The sequence below is a fragment of the Erithacus rubecula genome (assembly GCF_903797595.1).
Source record: "Erithacus rubecula genome assembly, chromosome: 1".
NCBI classification, from domain to species: Eukaryota; Metazoa; Chordata; class Aves; order Passeriformes; family Muscicapidae; genus Erithacus; species Erithacus rubecula.
Genome location: NC_136658.1, coordinates 105,936,027 through 105,944,404, shown reverse-complemented (window position 1 = coordinate 105,944,404; position 8,378 = coordinate 105,936,027). Strand labels below are relative to the sequence as shown.

At 41.4% G+C, this 8,378-nt stretch overlaps 1 long non-coding RNA gene across 1 annotated transcript; it reads left to right on the top strand.

Moving 5' to 3' along the window:
- The first annotated feature begins 7,357 nt into the window (after positions 1 to 7,357).
- Positions 7,358 to 8,157, top strand: LOC306801817. Its single transcript, XR_013774191.1, has 3 exons — positions 7,358 to 7,494; positions 7,626 to 7,697; positions 8,047 to 8,157. It is a non-coding gene; the product is annotated as an uncharacterized lncRNA (long non-coding RNA).
- The last annotated feature ends 221 nt before the right edge of the window (positions 8,158 to 8,378 follow it).

Sequence of the window (8,378 nt, the reverse complement as noted above, 5' to 3'; positions counted from 1 at the left end):
GAAAGTGCTCAGAATGTGAATACTCCATCCAAAATTTTTTGGCATTTTCATTCCTTCTGTTGTCCTTGGGAGTGTCTGTCCCTTTGGTGACATTTCTTGTGAAACAGCAGCTTTGCTGCCCTCATTGACACATGGCTGGTGTGAGCTGCCAGCTCTTCTCCCTTAAATTCATGTGAGATCTCAGTGCCCTGAGAGAAAACCCATGGAACTAGTTCAAAATTTGGTTAGACTCTTGGAGAAGAGGATTTAGCAGAAAACAGAACTATTCCAGTAAAACTAAAAATGCCTCCAAGTTTTCCCAGTGAAATGACACTGATACATACTGTGCTCATGGCAGTAACACCCATGTGATAAACTACAGGCATATTTGATAATCTGAAATAGTTTTGATAACTCCAATTTTTATCTGCTGTAGGATTACAACTTGCAACTCCCTGATAAAAAAAATCTCAATTTCCTACCTATGTGGAAATATTTTACTAAAATTACACAGTCATTTGGCCTCATACTACTAATACTCTTCAGAAGTTCAGTCTAAAGTCCAGGAACACCCCAGTCATCCAGAGTCTCCTACCATTAAAAACCTAATGCATTTGTATAAAAGGGAAAAACAATCCAAAAAAAACAAAAACAAAAAAACCACCCCAAAACCAAAACAAAACCAAACCAAACAAACAAACAAACAAACAAACAAAACAAACAAAAACCACAAACAAACAAACAAACAAACAAGCAAGCAACAAAAAACAAAAAACAAAAAAAACCCCACCAAAACCCAAGCATACCCAAACCATTTGTTACAGGGAGATCTAAAATGAAAGAATTTTTTTTCTTTCTGTTCCAGTCATACTCCAAAAAGGTGAGCTATGGAAGTGATGAGATACAAAAGCAGTATATATATAATTTAATTGATTTTTTTACCATCACTTTTGAAATGAAATGTGACAGAAGATTTCTAGTGGGATAACCTACATGGTCTACTCAGCTGCAGGTGGATCCAGCTGCTTTTCCAGCCTGGGCAACCATTCTGAGCCTGTGCTAGCAAAACTTGGCTTTCCTTTTCTGACTTGCAGCAGCAGAAAAGTTTCCAGAATTGCATTTCTGTGATGTCTGTCAGAGAACACGAGTCTGTTCCTTACAGTGAGACCCTACCAGGTCTCCTTTGAGTGTTTGAGTGTCTGGGATCATTCAGATATTAAAAGTTCTCTCTTGAATCTACCAGAGCTTGGACTGAACCTGAACCTCCCTTATTTTCAGCTGGAACCTAGACAAACATTATCCAATGTTTTGGTTTTTTTTCCCTTTTGTGGAATTCAGCTTACAGGATGCTTTATCCCTCTGTCTTTGTGGGACACCCACACACGTGCAGTCCCTGTTTAAGCAGGAATCTCAATCCACTTAGCTGCTGCTTTTTAGAAAATAACATAATTCTGCAGGCAAATATTTATGGGAAAGCTGTCAGAAAGAATTCTTTTGACTGGCTTCAGATCTGAGTTACACTGAGGAGTAGAAAAATCTTGCAGTGCAAATTGGAGGCAGCCCATGTTATTATTATATAGACACAAGCAGATATATCCCAGTTGATTCCCTTATTCTTAAACCAAACACTCCAATGGTTCAAGCATCTTGGTGATTATTTGCAAATTATTGGCTCAGCCCCCAAATTCAGTTCTCACTAGGAAGCCTTCCTTATAGCAGATTTTCCCTTAAAGCCACAAAAGGAAGTGATATGTTCCCTTTTTGCTTTTCACTTGCTCAGGAGTGAAGTTACTTTGGCTGCTCACAGAGTTCCCCTTGCCTTGCACCCCATGGCTCTGAGGATCTGAATGCAGCACTGGTTCTCCCCTCCTAGACAGCTACAGGTTCAGTGACAGCCTTCTTCCACTGAACCCTACTAAAATTTAATTATCTGTAACAAGCAAAACAAAACCCTGCTTCCTTTTTCAGTCCTGCAAGCTGTACCCTCACTAACCAGTACCCAGCCTACTTAAATTGAGAGAAATGACTTCTAGCTAGCCATGGTCACACCTTTAAACTTGAGCAAGCTCTGGGAAAAGGTACTGCCTTGAAAAGGTAAGGCCCCAAATAATTTTGTTGAGCCAGATGATAAGAGCAAACATCCTTATGCAGCTGCCAAGGGTCTCTAGGCTTATCCACAGGGAGCAGTGTTCTGGAAGCAAACCTGCATTGCCAGGCTGTTCTTGGTGCACCCACCACAGTGCACAGGGACCTGGGGTGCAGAACTGAGGCCAGTTTATACAGGACAGACCCACAGGACTCGTTTTATTTAAATGCAGCTGCTGTTGAGGGCTGTGTGCACCTGGATCCTTTGGTCCTCCACCTTCTGCTTCAGAGCCTTGCTCCTCTTACCCCAGCAGTGCATTTATGTAACTGTACAGGCAGGGCTATTTCTGCAGTGTGGAAAGGGCTGGGAAATTGCTGTGGTTGCTCACTCAGAGCAATCACCTTTCTCCTCAAATAGTCCCACTCCTTTCAGCAAGGGGTCACTCAGTGTGAATGAGGAGGCTGCCCATTAATTATTCTGCACAGCTGAGCTTATCCTTTATGATTTTAGCTTATTTTCTAATCTGAAGGTGCACAACCATGGGCTCTGTGGAGGCCAAGGCTGGAGCTGGCAGGGGTGAATTTGCTGGCTGGAGTCGGCTTGTTGATCCTGCCTGTGCTGTGACATTTTTTCCCCCCAAATCTGTTCTATCTTTGGAAAGTCATCCTGCTCAGATAGGAAATTATGAAGAATTCTTCTTTCCTCCTTGCTTGCAAATTGGCTTCTGGACTCCAGAAATCACTGTTTCCCTAATATATAAACAGAAATACGGATGGGAAGTTCAAATGTGTACCATTAACAGTGGATGCTAATGAAGTCTATGAACTAAGTCAAATTCTGTTTTCATTACTTTGAACTCACTACTCTATGTACTTATGTGCTTCAGAAACCTGAACATCTATAAAACAGTGGAAGAGTAGTGGTAGCATGTTGTTTTCTAAGCCTTTTCCCAACCATTAGAAGTCTTTCACATCTTTAAGTCCATCAAAGGAATACATTGAAAAATATATCTCCTTTTAAACAGTTCTCTTCCTTAGGAAAGAAAGAAGTTTAGGCACACAACTGTTTAAGATTCAACTTTTCTTAACTATCAGCAGATAGTGAAACAGATGCTGGCAGGCAGTTTTTCCACACCTGAAGATACAGAATTACAAACAAAAAAAGGAATAAGAGATGCTCCCAGCATGCAGACACTGCTGGTAATTGAGAGGTCTCACAATTGTGCATACATTACTCAGCAAGTAAATGTTCACAGAGTCTTGGCATATTGAGGCAAGAGCTGCTTCCACCTTTACCAAGGCTTGATACCTGTGCAAATCATAATACACACATAGAGAAAACAAAATCAGAATTATCTGAGAGTTTCAGAGCAGTGTCTGAACCAACAGCTCTTCTAGCAAAAACACACAGTTCTTGACCTGCTTCAATTTTAGCCACTCCCTGAAAACTTTCCAGTAGAATCTGCTGAGTGCTGTTACCTCTATGTAAGACTGGATCCACAGTAAAATTAAATATACACATACATAAGAAACATGAATACAATCAAATAAACAGCAGAAAATCCTGCAAAATTTCATTGTGCAAAACCTACAGTGTTGGAATTAACAATTCATGTTCTCACTCTCATATGTATTTGTACAGGGAGACATTGAATTAAGGAATCAGGCATCCTAGTAGTGTTCATTGCTCTCTCACAGAGTTCTGCTATTGCCAGAGCCAAGGCACTTCCAGAGGATGAACTGTCCCACTCTTGAGGAAAGTCCCTCAGAGAGACAGCATTTCTCACCTTCTGAAGGGATCTCTCCCCATGAGGACTGCATGTAAAACAAGTTTGTAGCAAATGCTTTCACAAGCTGAAGTTAATGGCAATGAATTTCTTTCCTGCATTAGTCTGTCTGCTTGAAAAGTTGAACATAATGACCCTTCACTCTCTCAGAGTGCTCATCTGAAGATCACTAGTGTAGGTATTGCAGTAAAAATGCTCTGAAGAGGCACAAAGGTTTCTGGAAGAAAAGAGTTTGAAATAAATAAGCCCACAGCTTCAAAAGTTCTAGGAAATATATTTCCATGGGAGAAGAAAAGGCAGGAATTATGAAAAAAGCTTGTTTTGAACATCAATGAGGCACAAGGAAATTCATACCTCTTACCAAACATCCTAATGTTCACCCCTGTGACAAAAAGAAACCTCGGCTGTTGATGCATCCAGAAGCACATGAGTCATGCCAAGATATCCAGTGTAATAAAAATACATCAAGTATTCCAGGATAATGGAAAACACAGACTGCCATTGGTTTGTAATAGGAGTTACCACAATGGAGCCTTGAAGGAATTCTCATCAGGCTGAACAAGTGGGCATTGTACCAACATAAATGTTTATTATTCATAGCAGTTATGGGAATATACATTTAAAAACCCTTCATCATTAGCCTCATTCACAAAAGCTGCTCATCTGCTCCTCTGTGGATACTACAACCCAGATTTTCTCCCCAGTCTATGTGCAGTCCAAATTTCTTTGTCTTCCTAGCCAAAAAGGAACAGTCTGCTCCACGTGAGGGTGCACTTTCAGCAGCCATGTATCTATTTATCACATTTATTTCACAAATCATATGAAGTAAGAAAAAGGAGCTTTGAATCTCAAGGATCATTTTTGACCTGTGGTGTTGTTGAGGCAGCTCTAGTTTGTAACCAGAAAGCATCAGTGATTTTCACTAAATAGGAGTATTGTCCTTGGACCATGATTCTAGCACATTTCCTGTCCTTCAACAATTCAACTTTTAATTTCATGTTGTTTTTTTTTTTTTTTTTAAAAAGAAGTTATGCCTTTCTATAGGGTTAGAACAGACAAAACCATGGAGAAAACTGCTGCATCTTTCCAGCAGAAACATTCTCTCTCACAAATGATACTTTAATACAATAATCTAAACTAAAGCTTGCAAAAAGAAAATGCAATCTCTGAAACTGTCCAGCAATTCATCAGATATCCCTTCATGCTGAAGAGAGAGGGTCCCACATGGGGAAGGGCTCCACTCCAGGGTGCTGTGCTGGGCTCAGAGTGGGAGGCAAGGAGAAATTTTTTGGCCAGATGCAGGCACGTGGCTGCAGTCCCTGAGCCAGCTCCCTTCAGCCCAATACCCCTGTGCATGTCCTTATCTCCTCCCTGCTGTGAAATGCCATCCCTTAGCTTAAACCCCACTAAGCAGAATTTAAGCCAAGGCACATGGCCTTAATTTGGGCACATGAGAAGCAAAGTCCAGTTATTGAGAGCAAAGTGGGTCAAACTCCCCATGTTTACAAGCTTCAAAAAATTATTAATTGCATTTAAAAGCTCATGAGCTGTGTGATTTTTTCTTAAGTAACTTTTGCAAGGATATGAAATGAAAGGCTAAGTCTGAGAGACATTTGGCTGTCCTGGCACTCTGAAAGGAAAGGCACTCCAGGGTACATGAATCCTCTGGGAATATTTGTAATTTCATCCAATAATGTCTTTTATTTTCCATTTGTCTAAGTGTGTGGCCAACTGCCTTCTCACAGCCCAAGACCTGAAGCTCTTTCATCACCTCTTAGCTCATTCCAACAGCAAATTGGCTTCAAGCTCCTCTCCAAGTTGTGCCAAATCATATCAAGCCCACTAGAGAGGCAAAATGAACTGCATCTTTTACATTTGCACAGGAGTTCTCAAATGGGAAGGTTGTTAGGTCGATTGAGAACTATTTATGGTCAATTTTTTTGTGAAAAATAATCTGTCAAACACATCAGCTTAATTATAGGGGTTCAGTTTCTGCCAAGATATAATTAATGGTCTCACAGTGATACTAAGTGCTGTGAGAGTTCATTTTGAGATGAAACTTGGCCTGAAAGACCCATGTCCAGGACTTTTATTTTTGCAAATACACTTTAGAATAGGATAATTATAATAACTTTGAACTAATTATTTGCCTATTTCCAGCAGAACTATAAATTTCAAAGCATGGGCTTCTATCACTTCCAGCACTGTAATTTGGGGTGGCCACTGTTGTTTAGTCCTTCATGCAAGGATCAAGGGGCAGGATCAAATGACAAAGTATAACTACAGGAAATTAAGTTAAATGCCACCTTGGATGCAAACAGGAATGGGATCTCTTCATTTGCTCTCAACTCTGGGCTGAGAGCAGTTATTTGAGAGCAAATCTTTAAAGCCATGAGACAGCATGAGCCCCCACACCAGCATGGCTGCCTCACCAAGGGCCAGCAGAGTGCTCTGGGGGCACAAAAATGTCATTTTGGGGTGACCATGGGCTGAAGGGCTGACACTGGAGGGAACATGCCATGTGTAAGTCTGCCTGTGCCTGTGAAGTGCCTGGCTCAGCAGCTCAGATCCTCTCTGCTGCCTCTATGATGAGCATCACAGTCACTGTATGGTAACAGTATTCTGGTTTTTGGAGCCCTCCCATGACAAGATGGAAAAAACCCCACTCTGCACCATTGCAGTGGTACCCAGTGAGCTGAGTGTCTCTCCAAACAGCAGCTTGGAAACACACCTGCCCAAAATGTTGCATTTCTGACACAGGCCATGTTGCTTCCCTTCCACATTTTAAAGTAAAAAAATCTGGGAAAACCACTTTAAGTTCTCACTTTTCATCCTACAAGTACCTGCAAGCTAAGAACAGTCTCAGCTTTCTTAAGGGGAGAGGAATTCCCTTGCCAGGCAGAAAGCCCTCTGTAAGTTAGAATTAAACTATATCAGAGCAATTTACAAAAAGATAAACTCAGGCATTTATTTCCCTATCTGGAGAACTGGATACGGTGAAGAAGCTGAGATTAATCTGCATTTATCATCTGCTGGTATTAGGGCTGGCAAGGTAATCTGCTCTTATGTAATTGGACTAATAGCTGTGGTTTATTAACATCATTAAATCAGTGCTGCCTAGTAAACTTTCCTTTTATCTCACAATGCTGCCTTGTCTGCCCTGGAGAAAAGGACTAGTTTTCTGGAAGCACATTCTTCCACAGGATGTGGGAATCAGGCATGGACACAGACAGAGTCGGGGGCAGCCCTGGATTTTTTAATGAGGAAGAAGCAGAGATTGCTGGGTTTGATGAGCTGCAGCTGCACTTGGGCTGGGAAGGCTGCAAGCAATCCCTGAGAGCACAGAAACCCCAAATCCACTGTAATGCTTGTTAATCCTGCAGAGAGAAAACACAGCTGTAACAAAGGAAAATGGCAGCTCGATCTGCCCTGCTATAGGGTGTCTCAAAGCAAATTAAGATTTTGTATTTACTGGCTTCTTTGGCAGTAAAGGATTACAAGGGGAAAGCACCTCCTTGTGTTGTGCCTCTGCCATCTGATGAGTCTGCAGTTTGCCAGGCTGCAATTTGCACAGACTACATTATCCAAGGAGATGCTGCACAAGGAAAGAGGGCTGGGCATGCTCAGAGGCACTGGATGAGGAGTAAGAGGCAAGAAAATAAATACAAGGAAAGGAAAACACAGAGCCAAGGAGTGCTTGCCTCACTTGGTTTGTTTTTTGAGGCCTGGTGGATCTTTTTCTTTTCTAGCCATTTGCCTTTATAAATGCAGCAGTAATGGGTGAAGAGAAATCCTCAGTTCCTGCTGATGCTGCCTCTGTTTTCCAGCTGTAACTCTCCTGCCAAGGTAAAGTCTTCTAAATCCCCCACACCTGAGGGGTTTTTTTGTAAGTCCTGAATATTTACTTCCTCAACAAGGAATGCCATATAAATGGAACATCAGTATGGGTAAGGTAAAGAAGTAAAAGTATGTAGAAATTGAGGAACATGAAAATCATAAAATAGTTATGCAAGCCCTAAGTAGAAGGCACAAGAAGAGAGGAGAAAAACCTTCCTGACTTTAAAGGTTAGGAGTGTGTGTTGTGAAGAGATGAGTCCAAAAAAAACCCCAAAATGCTGGAGAAGAGGTCAGGAGAGGAGATGACCACCAGCAGTAACTTAACCAGTTTATTTGTTGTGATTTATTCACTGAAAAGGTTGTCAAGCATTGGAACAGGCTGCCTAAGGAGGTGCTTCAAGGTGCAGTGGTGGACTTGGCAGTGCTGGGATAATGGTTGGACTCCATCATCTCAGAGGTATTTTCCAACCTACACAATCCTATGATTCTGTGTGTTTCTGAGCAGTAAGCTCCAGGCACCAGACAGCATCTTGTTAATGCTGATGTAAATTGAACAAAAAACCCAAACAACTAGCTGCATCAGTGGTGTGGCCATGAAGCTTTACTTTTTTAGTTGACCACAATAATTACAAAAACCCTAACTTTGGTCATGCCAAACAAAGTGCCACTTACACCAGCCTTGTCAAAGTT